Here is a 24,520-nt window from a genome sequence, read left to right on the forward strand (position 1 = left end):
TTTACATTCAAGAAGCAATTAAAAACGTGGCTCTTCCAGAAATTGCAGTGAGACTTGAAACTTCTTACAGTTGCAACAAGCGCTGGGATGCCTAAGAGTAGCCATGCGCTCTATCAAGAATGAATGAATAATAATAATAATAATAATAATAATTCATTCACCTTCTAAACTCCGGCATAGTTGTTTTAGGGGGTGCGGCAGCATCCTACTCAGCATCCCTATTTCCAGCGCCTATGCTTAGGACCCTAGCTCACACGAAAGCCAAGAACAGAGATGAAACAGGGCTTTCTTCAAGAGTCTTGTGTTTTATTTCCATTATTGTTTTTCCCCATTAATCAAACCAGTTGCCTCTATTTATTTTTTTTAATTTCAAATGTTTCCACATCAAAAATATTTTCAAAAAGATCTGCAATGTAAATGTGAACACTCACAGAGATTCCATGGCAATCCCGATACATGGTGCAGGGAGACTTTTCAACTTTCACACAAATCTAGTTGAAATCTTACACCAGAGTCCGTGCAACTATATTTGGGCATGAATGACCCAGCAACTGATGGTCCTGATGGACCTTAATTCATTAAAAAAAGTTCCAGGGGCCAAAGTTTTGCTCTGAAGCTATTGATGCCTGTTTCATCCACCACCAGACAATCCCTGCCTTTTTAGCTGACTCTTGCAGGTTCGTTTTCAGCCCTGCTTTCTCCCTTTGTAACTATTTTTCCTTATCGTTTCCTCCTTCTCTCCCTCTCTTATGTTTTTCTTTATCTTACTTTGGATCAAAGTTTGATTAGGAAAAATAAGTGTTCTCAAAAATGAGTGCTGGTGGGACCCACCTGTATCCACAGCTCAAATTCAGCACTGCCACCAGAACTCCTCTGCAGATTCCAGCTTCTTTCCATGCAAGATAAACAATTTGGCATGTGTCAATAAGAAGACTTCTCTAGGGTGCATTTACGTGTGTTAGAGGATTAAAATCTTATCACAAAATCCTACATCTAGATATTGAGAGGTCGTCTTAATCCCTCTATGATAGCACTACAATCTTTTGAAGGTCTGAAGGCTTACATGTTTTAGGATTTGTTATACAATGTGTAATTGAAAGTAGGGCCTTCAAGGACGTTTAGGGAAGGATTTCTAAGGGCACTTTCCTTGTGTAAAGGAGAAATCGGCAAATGTGCCTCAGTGTAACTAAAACTTAACTGCACACCGTTACCCAACATTATATGGACTTTTGAATCCTTTTTCAGCCTGTTGGGTGAAAGGGGATTGTAATTACTATAAGCAGTGGTTAAGGAAGGGCGGGTGCCTGGAGAGAAGAGTCTGCAATTTTGTATGTTCAGTTCAGAATGTAAGACTGATTCTACCTCAGTGGGAGCTATTTTACAGGTACTTTAAACACCACTGTCTCATTCTGCTTCCAATCAGCAAGGAAGGCATTCTAAAGAAATTTCTCTTTGGATACTATAAGTCACTTTGGGGCCTATTCACAAACTGCCTTTTGAGGTACGTAAAGTAGTATTACAGTCAGACGTGCTACGCCCATTGGGTTAAAAGGGTTTCAGCCCCCACCCCTCAACACCACGACCATCACTCACCATGTATCTCAGTCCAGACTGCTGCAACTTTCAGAGTATACGCACATCTTTATCTGATTGTGTGCTGGGCTGCACTGGAAATGGGTCCTCAATGGAAGCCTATGTAAAGAGTGTTTTCAAAGTATTTGGACTGCAAGTGAACAAAAACTTCTGCAACTATTTTTTCAACCTTTCATCTTCAGGCAAATGCATACAAAATATAAAACATGCACCTTAAATGAAAAATAAATGTTAAAATTATCAATGTGAAATGCATTATTTTATGCTATGAAAGCTGAATTGGTTAATGGGGTCACTGCAGATATCTCTATGTGGAACCAGATAGTCACACAACTGAATCCTGATTCGGGTACCTGTAAAATGGTCACAAGTATTTATAGTACAGACTGCGACTGAAAGCACTATGAATATATAAGTCATTATTTAAACATTGTACTACACACTGTAAAAGAAAGACTGCCTCAAAAAGTACAAAGAGGTTAAGGGGTAGATGTAATAACTTTTCACAGAACGTAGCTCAGCAACAAAGTTGCACTGCATTGCATGAAAAGAAGAGAGCAGAACAGCACCACATCCGCTATAATATGGCATACAGCACCATACCTACTAAGATGTAGCTCTGTTTTCTTCGCTTCTTGTGCTGTCACACTTTGGGCTGATATGCTCTAACACACACACCCTTGCAGTGGTGCAATGGTGTGTGTGTTCTGGGAAGTCTTGGTTTTGCACAAGATGGGTACTCTTCCAGTGCAACATACTATACATAGACATAGTTTAACACTTCCCATTTTGTACGTGTGCTGTATAGTGCACCATGCAGGCAAAGTGGGAACAATTTGGAGAAATAAAAACCTTTCTCTAAGTCAAAGCTAGTCTTAAAGATGTGTTATTTTTCTGCGCCAAGAGATAAGGGAGTTGAGAAATTGACCTGTAGTTGGCTGGATTATTTACATCTGAGCCTGCCTTCTTCAGCAAGGGGGTCACTATGGCCTGTTTCCAGATCTGTGGAAAAACTGCTGTTTCCCAGGGCATATAAAAAATCTTATATAAGGGCCCTTCTTATAATGAAATGCCCCCACCCCTGGGACATGTAGGGGAGACCCTGGGGGTACCTAAAATGCCAAACATTTTGCAGTTTATCACTTTTTAAGTACCCCTAGCACCAAAGTCGACTTTGGGCACAATTTACTTTTAAAAGCAGTGCTGCAACACAGGGCTGCTTTTAAAATTATCACAGGCTCTCAGCAGTACGTACATGCAAGTGCAGAAAGGCTGCTGGCCTCTACACTGCCATGCCCTATTATATACTAGGGGCTTATCGGTAGTTTTAATTCCCCTGCCCTATTATCTACTGGGGAAGTATAAGGTAGGTCATGCCAATTATAAGTGTACCCTAGTATATAGTGTACCATCATGCAAGTGTGTGTTTTCACTGGATTTTCACCATTGTACTGGACGTTTTCAACATAGCACAGGCCCTGCCCAGAGCAGAGCCCAGGACACTCTCAGAGTCATCAAACCAGGACCCAGGGGTTTTAAATGGGGCACAAAGTAGGGCGACACTGCAAACAGATCCTTATTTCCAACAGGAGCATTATATGCTTCCCCTAGCAGCCACCATTCTCCACTTATTCTTTCACCCTCCTCACCCTCTCCCTCCAACCAGCCTTAAAGCAGGCCCTTGAACACTTTTAGCACATGCTGCAAGCCCACGGAAAAGGGGATAGCATGTGGAATTACATCAGTTAAATCTGGATGCTCACAGCAATTCCCCATTCCGGGGAGTTTAACTTATAATTGTACTTTAATAGTGGGTTATTACCTCCTGGTACTGGTAGCTACTGATGCAGAATGTGACCCCACCTATACATTGTAAATAGTATTCAGGGCTTTGATGGGCTTCTTAAAGTGCCCGAGGATAGATCAACAGGAATGAAAGGCCCAGTTATCACATCCCAACACATCTACAAATACACAGGAGGGTAATTCATTACACTTTAACCTTAACCAAACAACATAGAATCTAAGATTCCATCGTAACATGCATGCATAACTTTTCAATATATTTAGGGCCGTATTATCAACACATTTTGATAAATATCACAAAGTGCTTTTAGCGCTATTATTTTTAACGCCGGCTATCGCTGGATTTCTGCACCAAGATAGCGCATTATTAACAACGATTATCTCTGAGGCGTTATGAAATCCAGCAATAGCGGCGAAAAGCGACATTATCGCTTGAAAATCCGAGATAAGAATTGGAGATAAGGAAATCTTGGCCGATATGCCCCTGTGACCTTAACCCTGCAATCCATCTCTCAATATGTAGATGCCTAAGTCACCTTTGAAGCAGGTTTAAAATCCTGTTATAAGGTGGCTTAGCGCTATAATTCTTGTCGCTAAACAGGTTTGCTGAAGGCTTGTAAATAAAGCCAAGCCTTGTTAGCAACTATTTCCATGTTGTTTTGCTCCGTAACGCCTACTTTGCATGTCATTAGAGATGGCATGCAAGGCGATAAAAAACGGGAGCAAAACCATGGAAACTAGCGTTAACAAGGCTTACTGCGAGCTTGTAAATAGGACGATTAAATTATCGCCGCATTAGTGGCAAACAGTGCCGCTAATGCAGCGATAATGCCCTTGATAATATGCCCCTTCGTTGGTACCTGTGAGAAACGGGGTTGTTTGTTGAATGGGGAGGGTGACCTCGTTTCAAACAACAGCCACAATCCCTGTCAAGGTGAAACACAAAAGTAACTAAATCACCTGGTAGCTTGGCACAAAAGCAGTCAAGCTGAACTTAGAGGTAATATGTAATGTACTTATGCAGCATACAAACAGCAATAAAGTGAAAACACAACACTAGACAAATCCCACACCAATTTGTAAAATAGAGCAAATTTTTATAAATTATTTGACAGCCAAACAACAAAAATCCAATCAGTAGAACCAGACTTATACAGTCACAGCTGGAATTTTTAACAAATTGGCATCTAGAGGCTTTAGGCAGGCCAATGGTAACTTTTATAGAGTAAATTTTTGCAAAATATGTGTTACAAATCTAACTTTACCAATGAATTGGATTTGTGATAAGTCTTTTAAAAAGTTCAAGAAGCAATTTTTCATCTGATTCCTAGAGCGGAGATAACATTACTTAATTTTATTATTAGCTTCTAGTGTTTTCTCACGGGAAAGCTAACACTTCACAGTGAAAATAGCTTTATAAGCCTTTACAATGTAAGGACACCCTTTACTTAAAAAATTTACATGTACTACCCTTAAATACCTTGTATCTTGCCTTATGGACACATAAGACTTACTTAACAGTAACTTATTCATATTTTAAAAAGGAAGGTTTAGGCAGTGCTTCATTTGTGATACAATATGTGCCAGGGCCGGTTTAACCACCCATTGCCCCTGCCAGCACTGCCAACGACAATACCTACGCAACTATAAACCATAAAACTCCTACAAGTGTGCTAATTCAGACTATTACAGGCCCCCAAAAACCTATAAGAATGTTTTGGCCAGCAGGAATTAATTGTTTTTATTGTATATTGAATTAAAACACAGCTGCTGTTCTTCTCATCTCTAAATTACACAGACAGCACCACTGTGTAGCAGACTGTCATATGTTTCTGTGTTCACAATTAAGTGCTGGTGCCGAGCACCGGAAACCACAGGCTCCAATTAAGCACTGGGTTTAGGCCTGTCAAAATGCTTATTTTGACTTGTCAAATTTTCAGTTTAAAACTACACAGCCAGACTAATGGAGGCAAGCCTGCACTCATGTTTGATTTGCCACAGTAGTGGTGGCACAATATGTGCCGCAGTCCCCTGGTGACATTTAACTTACAGGCCCTGGGTATACTTGGTATCACATACCGGGAACTTATAGGTAAGTTAAATATGCTAACGAGGAGTATAACCAGATTTGATATGTATTAGGGGTTAGGGCTTTTGCACTGGGCCCTGGTGAGCAGAGTCCCAGGGCATATAGTAAAAATATGGGGGTGATTATGCCACAAATAGGCATTTTCTTACAATAAGGTGTTACAATTCTGCAGCCCAAAACAATAGGAAGTTTCTCCTATCTGCAGCGGAGTGTGCACACTCGGTTCATGCTTCCGCAGAATTCTCTCCAATTTTTGCTCTAACTGGATTCCATCCTCAAAACTTTCCAGGTTCATCAGAAATCAATTAGCCAGTACCCGCAATTCAAACTTCTTTGGAAAGTCCAAGAGAAATTAGTTTAAAAATTGCATGCTGCTGAGTCTAAACAGGGATTACAGGCCAATCAGAAAAGGGGAACTGCTCCCATTGACAGGATAAGAGACAGAGTTTGGCTATTTATTTACCTCACTCTATCTGAAAGTCCAAGTTTTCTTCTCGATTTTATGGCCCCTGTGAAATTTCAAAGATCATTAGGGGAACTTGCTATTCCAGTTCTCCTTTACGCGGATGACGCTGTCCTTCTTTCACGGACGGGGGTTGGATTACAACGGCTGCTAGATGTCTTTGGGAACCTTATGGGAGTCTTAGGATCTTAAAATTAACGCAAAGAAGTCACAAGTTATGATTATGGGGAAGAGTTCTAGGAAGAAACAAGTTAAAACCTTTTTTTGCTGTGAGGAAGAACTCTGCAGAGTGCCCACATTCCCTTATCTGGGGATTACCTTTGATGAGAGAGGGAACTGGGGCCCGCAACTTAAAAATAGAAACATCGCCTTTGCAAGAACTACTTCTGCACTTCAGGGCTTCGCAAAAAATCCGGGGGCTAGTCCTATAGAAGCAATAATGAAGATATATAAAGCTAAATGCCTTGCAGTTGCCACATATGGTAGCTGAATATGGGGCTATAGTGCCCCAGATTGCTTACAGGTGACTGAAAATAAATTTATGAGATCTGTCCTAACAGTGCCACAGTCCACTCCCTCATATACCATCCATTCTGAATTGGGGGCATGTTTCATTTCTGACATGATAAGAATGGCTCCCTTGATATGCTGGATGAAGATCTGGTTGAACCAGGAAATCTCCTTGAACCATATTATAATGAAAGAATGTCTCCCATTAGAAAATGCCAGTAAGATTCAGTGGCTGACATGCATTAAAAACAGTTTTTACAAACTAGGGAGACTGGAGCTTTTCTCCTCACCAGAGTTAATAACATCTAAGGATATTATACAAACTAAGAGTGCCATGTTACATATGCTGACACTGGAGAAAGAGGAATTAGAACTTAGAAAACCCACTGTAAGGGCTAACCTCATTGTAGCTAACTTACCAGGACCCGAACTTTACCTTAATATGATGAACCGTCCTTATCACAGGTTCCTTCTAACCCACTTTCGCTTTAACCCGATCCACCTGAATCTAGGCCACTTCCCTAATTGGAGTACCCCGGAAAATGGAATGCCTTGTACCTGCGACAATTTCTCCACTCAGAACACAATGCATTTTCTGATGTTCTGTGGTCACTATACAGAATTAAGGATGACATTTTTGATTCCTATACTTGCAAGTTAAGCCAGCTCTCTTGTATCTACAATTATTAAAGAGCCACCGTATTATCTTTCATGTTGCTAGTTTTTTAGTGGGGGCTGCCCGATCAGGAAAAGAATTAACTGTACCTAAATGAACTTGGACGTTGTAAATTAGAATGATACTAGTTTATCCCGTAAACGTCATAGTGAGGGTAACTAAATTGGTTGATGGATTCATTTTTCTTACTGTGATTTTATGAAATTTTATGAAATTCTTTGGAAATTTTTAAATGGCTATATATTTTGTACTCTATCTGTGTAAATAATGTATATTTTGTACTGTACCATTGTCTTTTTATAATATTGATTTACCGAAATAAAGTATTCTGACTGTCTGACTGACTATCACAGTACAACTCAACCTTCTCCTTTCCTGTAGGGTTCATCCTTACTTTATGTTTCTCATTTAAAACCTTAGTTCCATTGTAGAGGTAAGCAGATTAAAAAAAAAGATCAACACCCATTCTCGTTGATGCAAAGTTCAGATCTGTGACTCCAGCTATTTTAAAGGAATGCTTCATTATTGTAAGGGCTATTACCCATATGATCATTCCCAAAAACTAGCAGAACAAGTTCATGCTCCCCTTTTGGTTAAATGATTTATTTGAAATATCCTTCTAAAACTCAGAGGAGGCAGAGTTTAAGGGTTTCTCCCTTACCTTAAATGGGGTGCAATTAGGCCTGGGATCTGTGTATTCCGTTGCAGCTTCCTGCTGCTGCCTCCTTCAGCCGCTTCAACGGTTCTGCTGTAGGACACAGCATCCTCGGCTGAGGCCACCTTTTTTTTTTCCTACATGCTACGGCTCAGTGAAACATGCTAGGGTTTCTGGGGTGATTCCTCTCAGCAATGCCACATGCAGGGAGATTTTCTTAAAACCATTGCATTGTAAACATTAAGACAATGTTTTTTAATATGTTCGGAGATGCGGGCAAATCCTTAAATTCACAGAATAATTATAAATTAACTGCTGGCTCTTTTGACTTTTTTCATTAATTATTTATTCCCAATCCAGGATGGCTGAAACTCATTCTGAACTGTATCATGTACTGTTTTGATTAAAAAAACTGGAGTCCATTTTGAGTCCAGTCGCAATTGCATCCATTTAACTGCTCGCTCTATGGACTCTATGGATACTCCACCTTATCCAGTTTATGCTTGTTTTGCTATTCAAATAGCTGCTTGGCCTGGTCAGCTTGAAGGTTCTTCTGGTCTCAAGTTTTTCCCTTCCTTGCTGGATAATATTTCTTGAACAATACTCGATTACTAGATTTCCAGTTACAGTCTGGCATCTAACATTGTTTCCAAAGATAGTAGGTTGTTCCTGCGCACGAAGAAGACATACCACCCTTCGTCAAGAAGAACTGTTCTTGACATTCAGTTGCATTCAACACCATCTCCCATAGAACTCCACTGGAGATAATCCTTGAGATAAGTGTCAGAGAACAAGCCATTCTCTGGCTCGACTCGTACCTCTATGGCTGCATGAAAAGAGTACAGATTGACTTTGCTTACTCAGATGTGTTCCATGGTCTATCATGGGGTCCTTCAGGGATCGTCGCTTAGTGGTGCCTTTTTTAATATTTATGTTACTCCTTTGGCTCAGATGATGACATCCTTGGCAATGTACACCGACGGTATCCAGCTTATTCTGTGACAGGATGGAGATGGCGACCAGAGTAATACACGATTTAGGAGTCCCTTTCGCAAATGGCGATTTAGATGCAAAATAATGTTCCAAACCTACACTCAGAAAAGATTAAGGTGATGGTCTCTGGTCCAGATAAGTCGCTTTGGTCTGATTGCTGGTGGCTGGGGAAGATAGGAACCCCTATCATACGTCACACATTTGTGAAGAACTCAGGGGAGCACTTAGATAAGAACCTATCCCTTTCTCACCAGTTTAATAAAATATTGTCTGGGGAATGTTTTTACTTAGAGGATGAAAACCATATATCCATTTTTACACCTAGATGCTCAATAACTAGCTGCTCAAGCCCTACTTCTGACCACATTAGATTATTGCAATAATCTATATCCGGGCATCTCAAAAAGCCACCTATTCTAATTAAAGGTGTTACAGAACATGGTGGTTCTCCTGAACTTTGCACTGAGAAGGTGGGCACATGTGTCAGAACAATGACTTAAGCTGCACTGGATGGCAGAGGAGAAAGAGTTTTTGTTTAGGTCTCTGCGCTTGGTTCAGCGTGCAATTTGTGGTAGGGGGCCGCTCTATTTACAGGAAAGGTTTCAGACACCAACCTCACCGCCTTATCCGTTCGTCTGTTGAACAAAATCTAGTTCTTCCCAGAATCAATAAATCTCGAGGCAGAGCTTGAGTTTTCTGTTATTTAACAGCCAAATATTGGAATGCTCCACCTCATGTCCTGAAAGAGATTATGGGTCATCTGGCTTTTGAAAAAGCATTCAAAACCTTCCTTTTTAAATAATCAAGAGGTGAAACTGTGCATAAAGCTCTTTTTCAGCAACAGTTTGTGATTTATGAGAGAAAATAACATAACATATATATTGGGAACTACGGGGCATATTAACATGGGCTTCATCTCCACTTTTTTGGCTTTAAAAGCCAAAGAAGCGGAGATAAAAATATCGCCCTAACAACAGCAGGGTGCTAACATGCAAAATCGCATGTTAGCACCCTTTTTCACTATGCTTCCCTTTGCATCTCTAATGAGATGCAAAGTAGGCGTTCCAGAGCAAAAGAATAGGAGAAATGTCGCCAAGCGACATTTCTCCTATTATCAAGCTTCACTGCAACCCTGTTAGAGACAAAAAAAGCAGCGCTAACCACGGTTAACGCTGCGTTTTTACGTCCTGTCCTTGTAGTATTATCGCTGCATTACCAGCGATAACCTCCCAAAATGCAGCTATCACTGGATTTTTTATCGCCTAGGCGGTTAGCGTTGTTAATAACGCGATGACCAAGCGATATTATCCAGCGATATTATCCAGCGATAGCGGGCGTTAAAAAAATGAACGCTAAGCGCCCTTAGCGTTAATTTTCCCTGTTCCTGGTTAATATGCCCCTACATACTTTTGTCCCCTCCATGTCTCTGCAGGTATGTGTGGGATCCTGCTCATGAAAGGGGGGAGTGGCTAGAGGGATGTCACTAAGGGGGGTAAGTGGTGATGTTCTTGGTAAGGAGAATGACATTCTTATGCCTCCTTAGAGATCGGCCAAGACTGCACCTAAACCCTTGGAGCTGAGCCTTGAGGACGGGCTATACGAATCATGTAAAAGAGACTACCTTTATAGGGTATCTCCAAAAGAGGAATAGAACTGCATTAAGAACCCAAACACCTTTACTAGATGTGAAGCCCTCTAGAGTGTCCCCAGCGTTGGTCACTGTGTATGCATTTCTCAGGGAAGATCACACATCCGATATGAATGACTTTGTTTAAAAAGCTTTGGGAATTGCACTGTTGTACTCTTATTTATTTAGAGGCTCTACAAATAGTGTCTGTGTATGATTTATTTTAATGTTTTTAAGGGTCAGTCTGTTGATCACTGAACAATGAAAGATATAACTCAGCGACAAAGGCCATGTAGCATGATTTTCTATAACAGCACCAAGGCTAAAGGTTGAATGATGTCAGTTTGTATGATCTCAGAGGGATCAAAGGTCATGTGAGATCACTTCCTGTAATGTAATCAAAGGAATTGAGCACATTAGTGTTGGCTTTTTAGGAACAACGCCCTTTCTCCGCGTTTGCTTCCTTGATATTTCACACTGAACTTCTGCTCATTCCCTTCCTTCAAAGTAATTGACAGTGGTCAGTAGGAGTGAGAGGGCTGAGCTGTGTTGTAATGTGGCACCTGGTGATTCCATTTTGCATCCGGATCCGAATTCAGGTTCATGCAAGGTAATTCACAATCTCCACTCTCCATGCAGCGTAACCAGAATGCACTTCTGCCACGCCTGAGTTGGGCTTGTTACACCATCTTCCCAGACAAATCTTGTGGCTCTTTTGAAACTGTAACCCTTACACCCATCAGAAAAATACTATTGAATAACTCAGTGAGATAAACTCTCACTGCTAAAATGCGAGGCATATCGCAAATTCAAAATCCAGCAAGACTGTGTTCGACCTTCCAACCTTCAGAGGTTAGGAAACGGAATACCTTTAAACTGGATAATAATAACTACTGCTTGTTATTTACATTGCTTGAAACAGCAGACTTGTTTTTTTTTAAATACCACATTAAAACAGGTTATTCTATATGATAAGTGTAAGAAAATATGAGTATATATTTTAATGAATGAATGGTTAAACAATTGATGAACTTTCTTACACTCATACAATCCTTTGGCCACTCCACACCAAAAATAACACTTTATTGAATCCGCTTTACAATTTTGTTTTAAAAAGAATGTGATTGAAATGTTTAGGTAAGCAATCCAAAGTAGTAGACCTTTCTCAGAGTAGAGTAATTTCTGTAATTTCTGTGCTCTAGGTAACATGGCGAATCAAAAAATAGTATAACTTCATATTGACCTTTGAACTTGCTCACTTCAGAAATATCTTTAAATTGTCACAGTTTACAACTCTGTAGGGGGCTTATTGCTCCAGAGGGTTTATATTGTGGTTTTGATGAAGGGAAACCCTGATGCAGACTGAACTGTCTTTCACTTCAACGTGGTCTGCCTGTTTTAGGTCTCTCCTATGAAAGTGCATGTGCTGTCAAATGCAAGACATTTTGTTAGCTTACACTGGCCATAGATCCTGTCCATTGCTTACCTTTGGTTAGCTTCACTGTCACTCTCATTTCCTTGCTTCTGTTTGGTCAGCGTGTGCCAGCTTCACTTCATCTTCGTGTGTTTGTCCCTCCCCTGGGCAGGGCACAGGTACTGCTTCCATCCCCAATGAATGTGCCGCCAATGTTCATGCTTTCGGGTTGAGCTTCTCCTTTCCCCCTTGTGCACTGTGTTTCATCTCCCATGTTCCTAGCCCCCTCCTACCCTCATAACACTGTCCCTCATGTTGCTTGCTCACTTCTGGTCTCCTCCCGGTATCCATGTTGGCCACTCCCCACCAAGCATAAAATAAAAAGTGCTATGACCTGCCAAACTTTATATATTTATTTTTATTCTATTTTATTTAAACTGCAGCACCCTGCAGCATTGTTGCTTTCCCCCTCCTTCCCTGTCCCACTTTGTTGTTGCGCTCCAATCCCAACACAACAAAAATATTGACAGTCTATGTCATGTATAGTTTACAAGGGCAGCACCGTAAAGCCCCTGGGCACAAAAGCAAATAGTTGTGCCAGAATAAGTCACTTACCGCTGCCTGATAGTGAAACTCCTGTTGGGAGCTCGAGACACAATCAGGTGTGACAATGACCCCGGTGGACATATTAAATATGTGGGATTTAAGCCATGCCCATTGATCGCATCCTCGCTTGCCAAACTTCCTGGTTGTGGGGCGCTACAGGCTCCAGCCGTTTCTTGCTTGGTGCGTTCCCGATGTAGAGAATACGGGAACCATTGATGTTACTGGCTCCTGCCTATGCCTTAGGCGGAACCAGGGCCTTTAGCAAGCTACAGTATGCTTCCCTGCTCTCATTCTAGCACACTGGATTGGTGTGATGTTGGTCAGCGCCATGCTGGGTTTTCATTTCTTAAGCAGGTTGCCACTTGCTCCTCACAGCTACTGGATACACACTGCATCCCTGTGACCCGCTGGAGGCTACCGCTGCTCCGTAGAGCTGCCTTTGGACTACCTGAGACGCCTGAATAAAGTGAAGTGATCTGCCAGCATTTGTGCGTGCACATATGCTATACTAGGTTGCTTTATCATGACAATTATTGCTGAAGGATCTACTTTTCTTTGTTTGACAAGTGGTGTGGTGGCTGCACTGTTCCTGGAATTCCAGAATACCAGCATTGCTTTTTGGTGAATAGGATGAGACGTATCATCCACTGGTTGGACATAAATAGGAGTGACCTGCATTAACTCACTTTAATGACTCTACGCAAATAAAAAAAATAAAAGGCACTGACCTTTTCTATGAGCACGACAGGACATCCTCATCAATCATCATCTCTTCAAGGCAGGCAGGCTCCCGACTCCCAAGCCAATCCTGTCGTTGCTCTCATGTACCACAAGAGCAGGGCTAGGATTGGTGGGAGCGGCCTCCATCAGCGCCCAAAAGAGCACTGGAATCCTTTGCTTTCTCTAAACCAGCTATCTAAAGACAGCTGGGTTAGAGAGGTTTAAAATGTGTATGCCTGGCTGCCCGTCGCAAGACGGCCGGCGAAAGAGACACGCAGATTTTAAACTCGAGAGCAAATAGCTCCCTGCTGCCACTCAGCAGCAATTGACCCTCCCTGTCCTGACACTCAGTTTGGGATGGGATGGTTGCTAAAAAAAAAAAAAAATGATGGGAAATAAACTTTATTCCAATTGTATTTTTCAGCTCTTGTCTGGGGCTATTTATTGTTTGTGGGGCGACGCTCCTCCACTCAAATGGAGGAGCTACTGCTACTATTTTGTGAGTGATTCATAGAATTGCCTGTTTTTGTGTATGGGTGGAACATTTAGCTAATCGTGTCCCCTGTTTCTCTTTTATAACACTATGGGTAGGACCCATGGGGTTCTGTGTTTTTGCAGTGTTCACACAACGTCCACAGCAAAGCAGAACGAGAGGCACTTCCGGACCACAGAATATTCACAGTCTGGTGTTTATTGTTTTGTCCACTCCCCCATTCCTTGAGTACACTTGTTAGGGAGAACAGTATAATGTATACTCCTGGCAGGGCACCACGGGGTAAGGTTGGACTAGCTACAGGCCATCCCTCCTATTGCCTTGATTTGGAAGGCTAGTGTTGTAGGTAAAATACACCTGTTAGTACTAACCGATCTGAAAGTCAAATAGTTCTTGCATACACTGGGGCAGATTTACAAGCCCCTTGTGCCTCATTTACGCAGCTGTTGCGTCATTTTTGTGACGCAGCGGCGGTGTAAATTCTGCTCCATGGTGCGGGGGTACTTACAACGTGACGCATCTGGGAGATGCGTCACGTTGTAATGCCCTGCGCCACATGTAGGCGTTCCTGTGCAGGGGGGGGGGGGGGGGCGCTCCGACGCAGGAACACCTCCTAAAAGTGGCTGAGTGAAATCTACAAGATTTCACTCAGTCACTTTTAGGCTCATGCTGCGTCAAAACCCTGCGCCTGCCTGAAGCAGGCATAAGGATTGACGCAGCATTAACTAGATAGGGCACCCAGAGCATTGCTGGAGCTGTGTCGCGCTTGCGACGCAACTCCAGCAATGCGTCACTTTTACGGCACAGATGCATCACGCATCTGTGCTGTTTTTGCACCATGGTGCGCCGCATTGTAAATGCGGCGCTCCAGGGTGGCGGAGCTGTGGCAGGGATTCACCAGTTATTGTAAATATGCCCCACTGTTTTTAGCCATGTTGTACAGCAGTGCAGCAATCATTGACCATATTATATTGTTTTTTTTTGCTTTCAGATATGCTGCATAGTAAACGTGCTGCTTTATCACATTGCTACAAAAAAAATGATACCAATCAATCTCAAATAAACATGAGACCTATTGACTTTGCAGATGTTTGTTATTTCAAGGCAGCCCATTCTTCTCCCCTGACTGGAGGCTTAGGCACTGCCTGGCCTTCTGGGTCTTCTGCTGCTGCTGCTACATGACAGCTGGTAGCAGTGCCAGCTCCCGCAGCATTGTGCACCTCCTGGACCTAGAGCATCTCGACATGGCGACACAGGGGTCATGAGACTGCATGCAGTGTCAAGTTATGAATTTTGGGAGCCCCGGGCAAGACATAATTTGGGGGCCCCTGCAAGGAACTCATTTGAATTATATCAGACATTTCCTGCTAATTCAAGCTAAACAATACTGAAGTATATGTTAAATATGAACAGGGTAAAAAAAAACTGTTGAAATATGCCTTGGCGTAGACCTGAAAAATATTTAAGAGAATGCTAGGTAAAAAGATAGCGTCAGAGGTACCTGTAGACAGAGAGAGAGAAGTTTAGATGGAGAAATAAAATAGTCAGAGAGTTAATAAAGAGAAAGTTGACTTTCCTTGGGAGCCCCTTGGAAGGAGTTCATACCTTAAAAGGTCTCCGACTGTTGGGGACAGCTGCCGGAAGCGCAGTAGAAGGCTGCCACCCAATTGTGCAGCCTTCCCTGGGCTGTGGTGTTAGGGGGCTTGCTCCAGAGTGCCCTGCACCGCAACTCCTGAAAGCAAAGGCTCAGCATTTACCAACAGTTGCATCCATGCCACCATTCTCTGAGTGTGCTCCTGGATGATGATGATCACTACACTCTCAGCAGTTGGACTCCTTAAAAGTGAGGATGCTAGGGTTCCCTGCCAACCCTGCCACGCCCTCGCCACCGTACCACGCATCCGCAAAGCCACAGCCGGAGGAAGATCCTTCTCCTACCTGGCAGCCAAGACCTGGAACACCCTCCCCACCCACCTTCGGAGAACCCAGGACCATCTCTCCTTCAGAAAGCAGCTCAAGACCTGGCTGTTCGAGCAGTAGCGCTCCCCCTCCCCCAGCGCCTTGAGACCCTCCCGGGTGAGTAGCGCGCTTTATAAATGCTGTGATTGATTGATTGTTTGATGCACACTCCCACACCTCCCCACATCCCAACCTAAACCTCTTCCCCCTTACAGACATCTACCTTCCTTGTCCTTGCTAATCCTCTCTTCTCACCCATGTGTTGAGCCAAGCCCATATTCATTTTCAGCTAGCAAAGTGTAAGATTGAGTTAGCAATGGGGGAGTTGGAACCTAGCAACTGCATACTTCAGGGGGAGGGGGAGGCAGTAAATGTATGCAGATCATAGCTTTGCATAACATAATACCAGGGCCTAGATGTATCAAAATTTGATGCAGCATGAGGAAGCAAGGCAACTTGCTTCACTATGTCAAATGGAGAGGGCAGGAATATGCCATATCTATCAAGATCTCTTGTTGCACTGGTGCACTTGTGGCTGTCTAGTGTCAACACAGGCACCCCGTGTGCTGTGGTGCAAACGTGCCTGCATTGCAGAGAGGATTGGCTTTGTACAGGAAAGGACACCTTTTGGCACAAAAATAATCCTTAGACACATTTCCCTCTTTCTAGGTGTGCTGCGGAATGCGGAACACTTACAAGGAGGGCACAACAATTTCATCTCTACCAGGAAGGCGTACATTTTTTACACTTTCTCAGGTTTACCAGTCTTGGAAAACCTGAGAATGCATCAAAATACATGGCTAGAACACCCACGTACCACCCATCTAACACCGCCCGGCGCAGTGTAAGGCAATGTAAGTTTCTTGCACTGTCTTGCCCTACTCCAGATTTACCAAGCCACACAGGGCCACACAAGGTGGCCTTGTGTGGCTTGTTAAATCTGCCTTAAGGATTGTGTTTCCCTTGCGTCACCTTGCATGATACAAGGGCAATGCAATATTATGAGAAATCTGGCCCTACCTGTTTACTGTTCCCCAGATCAATGGTACTCATAAGCATCATAAGGATGAAAAGTTGAATGGACCCGCTGTGATCGATCCTGTGGCCATGAAGTCAAAAACAAGTTTCCTTAGTGGATGCGTTATTCCACTGAGCTACCAGACCTGACTTTATCTTTGAATCTGTTTGTAGCGCCTGTTATTAAAGTATCAGAAATTATCTTCACTTGTGGTGGGTGCAATATTGTCACTACTTTAGATTATATGTTGCTGGAAAAGTAAGAGCACAGTAACATACAGTTAGTATAGCCAACAGAATGAGGTCAATTGTGTTTTCTAGAAATGGGGGTCTATAGTTGACAGTGTTATGCACCCTGTGCAAGTAGGGAGCCTTCCTTCTAGTCAGGGTAAGGGAGTTACACACTCAAGATAACCAATGCTCCTTCCCTTGGTCGCTTGGCACGAGCAGTCAGGCCTATCTCAGAAGCAAGGTGTAAAGTATTTGTTCATAACACACACAGTAACACAATGAATACACTGCAAATGGACACCACACGTGTATAGAACAATACAGTATCTTTATTTAAAACAAACGACCAAAACAACAAACATCCAACATACAGCACTAAAAATATGACTTTTTAGTTGCTACAAGCAATTCTGTCCATGGAACTTCTAAGGATACAGTGATTTTATGCAAATTATCTTAGATGCGTCAAAATCCGCAAAGAAAAACAGCTGCAGGGGAGGGACGTGTTGAGAAACACATCGATTTGTTGATTCCTGAGTCCCTGAGGACGCAATGCGTCAGTTCTGCTGCACTCAGGAAAAGCGTTGCGTCGAATCCGGTCTGTAAGGGGAAGCGATGCACTGAAATCTAAGACGGTTCTGGTCTGTGGGTGATGTGTCGAAAGGAAAACATGGCGCACAGGTGCGATGCATGGATATCAAGATGCGCTCGAGGTCGATGAGGCAAACAGGCGCTGCGTCGATTTCTTCAGCCACGGTCCCACGGTGCGTAGATTCTTTCGACTGTACAGCAGAGCCTGGGTTGGAATTAATGCAGGGGTCTTGGACTTTGGTGACTCGATGCTCTGAACTCAGGCCGCAGTGGTTTCTTCGACCGCGGGCTGGTGCTGCATTGTTTCCCTTGGCCCACGGCAGCGGTACATGGAAACGTTTCCCACACTGTGGTGCTGCGTCAGAAAAACAGGCACTGTAAGGATGAAACATCAATTTTGAAGTCCTTTGTAGCTTTTTGCAGCAGGAACCAGCTCCAAGCCCCCAGAACAGGAAATGGCACCACTTGGTAGGCAGAACTCCCAGAAGTGGAGTTCGAGGATGCTGCAGGTGAAATCTTTGATGGCCATGAGACTTCTTAATATGAGGCAAGCACACACAAGCCCTTGGAAAAACATCACAAGCAGGATACACAGTAAAGTTCAGTACTTTCCCTCTCAAAATCAGAAGCAGCAACTGCATGCCAACCCAGCAAAGCAGCACACAGAAAAGGGGCAGTAGTCCTCCTTACAGATCTTCAGCTCTTCTCCTTGGCAGAGTCTCCTCTTGATCTAGAAGTATTCTAAAAGTCTGGCGTTTTAAGTCCATTACGTATACATCTTTTGGCCTTTGAAGTAGGAATTCTTCAAAGGATTGTCTTTGTAGTGCACATGTTCTTGTCCTGAATGGTCTCGGCTCCAGATACACTCCAGGGGGTGGAGACAGCATTGTGAGAAGCCAGTCACAGCTCTATTCAGGTGTCAGTGACAACTTCTCCCACCACTCTAGCTCATGAAGACTCATCGGCCTGGTGATGGGCCATCGGAATATGCAGGGCATACCTCAACTCTCTTTGTGTGAATATCTAGAGTAAATGCACAAACAGGCCCCTGTTAGTCTAAACCAGACGTTGATTCCACAGGAAAGCAGAGGCACAGGTTGGTAAAACAAGAAAATGCCCACTTTCTAAAAGTGGCATTTTCAAACGCACAATTTCAAAACCACCTTTACTAAAAGATGTGCTTCAAAATTCTGGGCTCAGACAGGCCAAACTCCAAATCTCTAGCTGTTTCCAATTGAAAGTTACACTTGTAAAATGTTACAAGGCAGCTCCAATGATAGCTTATGTGAGAGATAGTCCTTGTAATAGTGAAAACCAAAATTAGCAGTAATTCACTATCAGGACATGTAAAACACATCAGTGCATGTCCTACCTTTCACATACACTGCTCCCTTCACATGGGGGTACCTTAGGGTTACCCTAATATGTAGTAAAAGGGAAGGTTTAGGCCCTTGCCAGGTCGACATGGAAGTTTATAACTGCACTTACTGATACTCCAATGGGAGGCCTGAGACAAGTTTACAGGGCTACTCACGTGGGTGGCACCACTAGTGCTGCAGTCACCCTAAAAAACGAAAAAGGGTCTGGCTCATAAGCAGCAAGGCTGAGCACAATAGAACACCAACCAAAAACAATTGCCAATACTGCTGCTATTTCTTCAACTTAATCAGAAAAGATATAGGAACTGCTCATCAATATATCTTAAAGCTCATGAATTACTTTTTATTTTATAGACTTATTTCATTTTTTAGAAACGTCTTTGATAAAAAAAATTATATATTCAGAATACATTTTACAATAGCCCACAAATTAACTGTACACAATACCACAACACAAACACATCCACCATTCTTCTCCGTACACACTACAATCTTCCTCATAATATCTCAACCTTTATATACGATAAACCAAACAGATAATTAAACAAACAAATTACACAGTAATTACATATACCAAGGAACTTTTTGAACATAATATAAATCTATACATTTATATACATTTCTGACAAGCAGAATGAACTTTGGCAAATTGGCATTAATCCAACAGAAAGTGTATATTTGAATTTAGTTTATCCTACGGTCTACGCGTTTCAAACCCCTCTAGTTGTGGGGGTTATCATCAGGACCAGGTATTCACTCTACGTGAAATCAATGCACGTTAATGGCACAAGTTTGAAGATAGTGGTTTGTGTAGGCACCAAGTTGAACCGCTACGCTGATGCGGATAAGCTGTATGGCGGCGCCATGTCTGAAGTTTGATGTCGACACGCTACGGTATTCTTGCTGCGTGCTCGGTTTCCGCGGGGCAACGTGGAAGTGTGGCGTGCGGGAAGGGCCTCTCACTTTGACCTGCACGTCCTGAACCAATCAGATATATCAGAATACTGTAGCGTGTCGACATCAAACTTCAGACATGGCTCCGCCATACAGCTTATCCGCATCAGCGTAGCGGTTCAACTTGGCGCTTACACAAACCACTATCTTCAAACTTGTGCCATTAACGTGCATTGATTTCACGTAGAGTGAATACTTGGTCCTGATGATAACCCCCACAACTAGAGGGGTTTGAAACGCGTAGACCGTAGGATAAACCAAATTCAAATATACACTTTCTGTTGGATTAATGCCAATTTGCCAAAGTTCATTCTGATTGTCAGAAATGTTTATAAATGTATAGATTTATATTATATAATTTATATAATTTATATTATGTGGAAAAAGTTCCTTGGTATATGTAATTCCTGTATATAAAGGTTGAGATGTTATGAGTATGATTGTAGTGTGTATGGAGGAGAATGGTGGATATGTTTGTATTGTGGTATTGTGTACAGTTAGTTTGTGGGCTATTGTAAAATGTATTCTGTGCATATATAAAGAAAAATTAACAAAGAAGTTTCTAAAAAATAAAATAAGTCTATAAAATTAAAAGCAATTCATGAGCTTTAAGATATATTGATGAGCAGTTCTTATATCTTTTCTGATTAAGTTGAAGAAATAGCAGCAGTATTGGCAATTGTTTTTGGTTGGTGCAGGCACCCTAGCAGCATTTGATTTACAGGCCCTCAACACACACAGTGCACTTTACTAGGGACTTACCAGTAAATCAAATATGCCAGTCATGGATAACCAATTAGAATCATAATTTACACAGGGAGCACTTGCACTTTAGCACTGATCAGCAGTGGTAAAGTGCCCAGAGTACATAAACCAGCAAAAACGAAGTCTAGCCTAACATCAAAAATAGAGGAGGTAGAGGCAAAAAGACTTGGGGAAACCACACCAAGGATATCAGGTCTGTCAGTCTGTGGGTGCATTTTCGTTAGTAATCTGTGTAGACACTTTGCCTGCACCAGTTCCTCTAAAGCTAGATTACAAGAGGGCCAGAATTGTGTACATTATCCCCTCCACACCACCCCAACACAGGAGGAACCACCAATGATGTTGATATCAGTAATTAAAGGTGCCCTCCGAATTTACAGGGCACTCGTAGTAAGCTCTGTGTGTGATGAGTGCGTGCACTACACAAACGTTAGCCTTTTAGCTGTGACAGTGGTTACTCTCAGACAAAATCCGCGAAGGATCAAAAACGAAATGCAGAGTAGCTGGATTTAACCAAGCAGATCGTAAAACCCTTTGCGTTTGTGACATCATTGAGGTTATGAACTTGCCGGTAGCGTTTGTAGTGAATTCCGAGCCGCTTCGTGCATTCTTACCCTTCCCAACAGCAGCATGGCAACCCTCCTCGGCTTGGTTACCTTAGGATACTGATTGCACCCCGGGGATGCCCCTGGAATCTGATTTCCAAATAACCACTTTACTCCTCGCTTCTTATTAAGAGAAGTGCGCTGGCAGGCGAGTCAGATGCAATTAAAAGAGTCACCCATCCATTTAATGTCCTTGTTAATTTCACAGATAAAGGTTATGAAGATTTTCCACGCTGGCTGGCGCCCGGAATGTAAATGGGTAATTAGTTTCAGCCGGGAATCGGCAGAAGAATGCGCGCCGCTATGTACACCTGCCATTAAAGGTCTAAGAGTTGCATCATGGCACTCGGTGTTCTTCCTGTGGCCGGGTTGTACCAGGACAGTCTGGGGCTCCGTGTATACACTGGATGGGCGCCGTGTCAAAGACGAGGAACAACAATGAAATGTGCCACGTGACACAATGGCCCACTGCTTAAACTTTGGCCTCTGGACTGCTGGCAAGTGAAACTTCAATTCTCATCCGTAAGAGCAGGATGGAGGCATCGAGCTCAGTCTATTTCCAAGAACTGCTGCAATAATTTGTCCCTCACCCCCAAATTTTCCAAAACTGCAACTTTCAAAAAATGTCACCTTTGTCTTTTATTTGAGACAATTGTCACTGTCATTGTTAGACTTGGCCCTTTTCGCAGGGCCATCCCTGAACTTTTTGCCTTCCTCCTGGTATTTTTTCTGACCTGGTGTTGGTGGTTTTAGGACTCTGGGCACTTTATCACTGCGGTCCAGTGTAAAGCGCATGTGCTCTCTATAGTAAACGTGGTAAGATTGGAGTATTTAATTTACGTGGTAAGATTGGCGCATTTAATGTATCCATCAGTCCCTTGTAAAGTGGTATCTCATATACCCAGGGCCAGTAAATTAAATGCTACTAGTGGGCTTGCAGCGCTGCTTGACCCACCCACCAAAGTAGCCTTTCAAACCTGTCTCACGCCTCTGCCATTGCAGGGCCTGCGCAAGCAGTGTACTACCGCTGTGACGTGGCACCTAAAGTGGGTGACACGTCTGTGACTCCCCTTTCACTACATAACCGTCACCCCTCGGGTCGACCCTTACTAGCCCTACGAACAGGGTGCACTGTAGCTCAAAGGTAGGACATGTGCCTTAATTGTGTGGCATGTCCTGGCAGTGACAAACAGCAATTTTGGTTTCTCACTACTGTGAGGCTACCCTCTCATAGGAATGCATTGGGGATTCCCTGATATGTGTAGCAGTGGTAATTCCTGATATGAGAGAAGTAGCGTGATCAAGTTTGGTATGTTTGGAACAGTGGTAATAAATGTTGCGTAATGGTGTCCGCAGATTTATTATCACTATTTTAGAAATGGCACTTTCAGAAGTGGGCATTTCTGTGTGCGATGTGTCTTTGTTGTGTATTGCATATCTGGCTCAGGAGTGACAGGGTGTGGGGAGGTGCTGTGGTTCAAGAGGGGCTGGGTGAGTCACCGCTAGGCTGAATAGGCTAATTTGTATTTGGAGTATTGGGAGGAGTAGCACCTGGACCTGAATAGGACTGTTCCTGTCTTACACAATGCTGGCTCTGCCCCCCGGTGGTGTGTCTTGGACCGGACCCTAAACTGACAATGATGACTTTTTTGCACTTGTGAGGGGTCCCCAGAACTGGTTTGGACTAGGTCCAGTGCCCTGTACCAGGGCAGAACAAAGACATTATGGGGCTGTGACATCATGTTTGTTGGTACCTGCTTGGAGTAGAGAGAAGAGGACAGTTGGGCGCCAGGAGGTACCGCCACAAGGGACTTACCCTCTGCTAGAGGGCCCTGTGAGCTGGCCTACCTGGGCCCAGCTCTGCCCCCTGTGATTTTCAGGGTGTAGCACTAGGTGTGCGCTTGATCCCTTTGAGAGGCTAAACTTATCGTGGAGGAGAGGGAACAGCTGGTTTTTGTGTCAGCGGCCCCCTCCCTTTTTGCCAAGTGAGCTGTAGAAAGTTGCTACAGGAGGGAGGAGTTGTGCCAGGGAGGTCCTCCCCCTACCTAACCTCCAGCAAGAGTGTCGCTTGGGGCGGGCAGCCTGCAGGATTTACCCTTGGTGCCTGCCTTCGCCGAGGAGAGCATGCCAGGAAGAGGAACAAGGATTTGAGCCCGATGGAGACTTTGCTCCGTTTCTTGGGCCATATGGAAGTCAGGCAGCAGATGCCTGACTGTGGGCGGAGTTCCCTCGAGAGGGAGAACCAGAAACCGAACACCCAGCATAGACCGAGCCTGGTTGTGGGCGAGGCCACAGATAGCGGACCCGACAGAGACTTTGCTCCGAGTTTGGGAGCCACGGACCAACGGCCCAGAATAGAAGGCCCTTGGCTGCGTGAAACCGCCCCAGTGAAGGCGGAGAGAGACCGTGGGCTGACGTCAGCCAAGGGTATGTCTGTGGCCGGAGGCAGGTGTGTTGTTCCCCCTCCCGGCGCCTACCTGAAGGCATGCCTTGTGGAGCCGGCCATACGCAGGCCGTTGCAAGCTTCCTCTCATGTCCCCGGTGAGAGGGACCTGTAGTTGTGGGCAAGAAGGGAGAGGGGGCGAGGCTGGCCCTATTGGCCTGAGAGTAGTGGCTGGGCCCCTCTTCCGTATGAGTTTACAGTGGTCCTTTCCTTCTCGAGGTCATAAGGGGGTTAACCTCGGCGGAGGCCCCCGCTCTCCCCCTGGGACAGAGGAGGTGCATCCGCGGTCCCGGTTGGGATCGAGTATTTAATGCATTCCTGGTCGATTGCAGGCAGAAGGCCCAGAAGCCTACCAGGAGGGCAACAGGGTAACGAGCCGTAGTTTTGAAGTTTTTACTATGGATAGTGTGTAACCCATGACCCTGCTTATGATTTATGTTGGTACTGGGACAGATGCTCACTACGATGCACGCTGTAAATTCACATGTCTTGTGCTCTTAGATAAGGTGTGCCCTTCGGAAGTGGGTACCTTGATGCACTATTGCTGATGCTAATGCTTTGGATTAAGGTACACTGCTGGGCCTGATGTTACTATGGTGCATGGCCTACTGTGATGTTATGCACACTATACTGTGTTATGCCTAATGCGAAGTGAAGTAGTGTAGCTCACTGGTTAGAGGCATCAGACCCGAGAGCAGAGGACGGCCCGGGACCAGGGTTCGATTCCCGGCGCGGCAGGTTTCTGGACCAGGGTCAGCGGACTCGATAATTCTCTCGCCTCAGTGCCCACTCTGATCAGCGATCACACTCGGCAACTCTGGGCATTAGCTTGCCTCATCTTCACTAACGGCCCCACCAGACCGCCGGGGATGCCTGGTCTCACCCTGGAGATACCCATTAAGGGACCATCTCTCAGGGAAGCCAGGAAGGG

Source organism: Lissotriton vulgaris, chromosome 2_1 (genome assembly GCF_964263255.1).
Source record: "Lissotriton vulgaris chromosome 2_1, aLisVul1.2, whole genome shotgun sequence".
NCBI classification, from domain to species: domain Eukaryota; kingdom Metazoa; phylum Chordata; class Amphibia; order Caudata; family Salamandridae; genus Lissotriton; species Lissotriton vulgaris.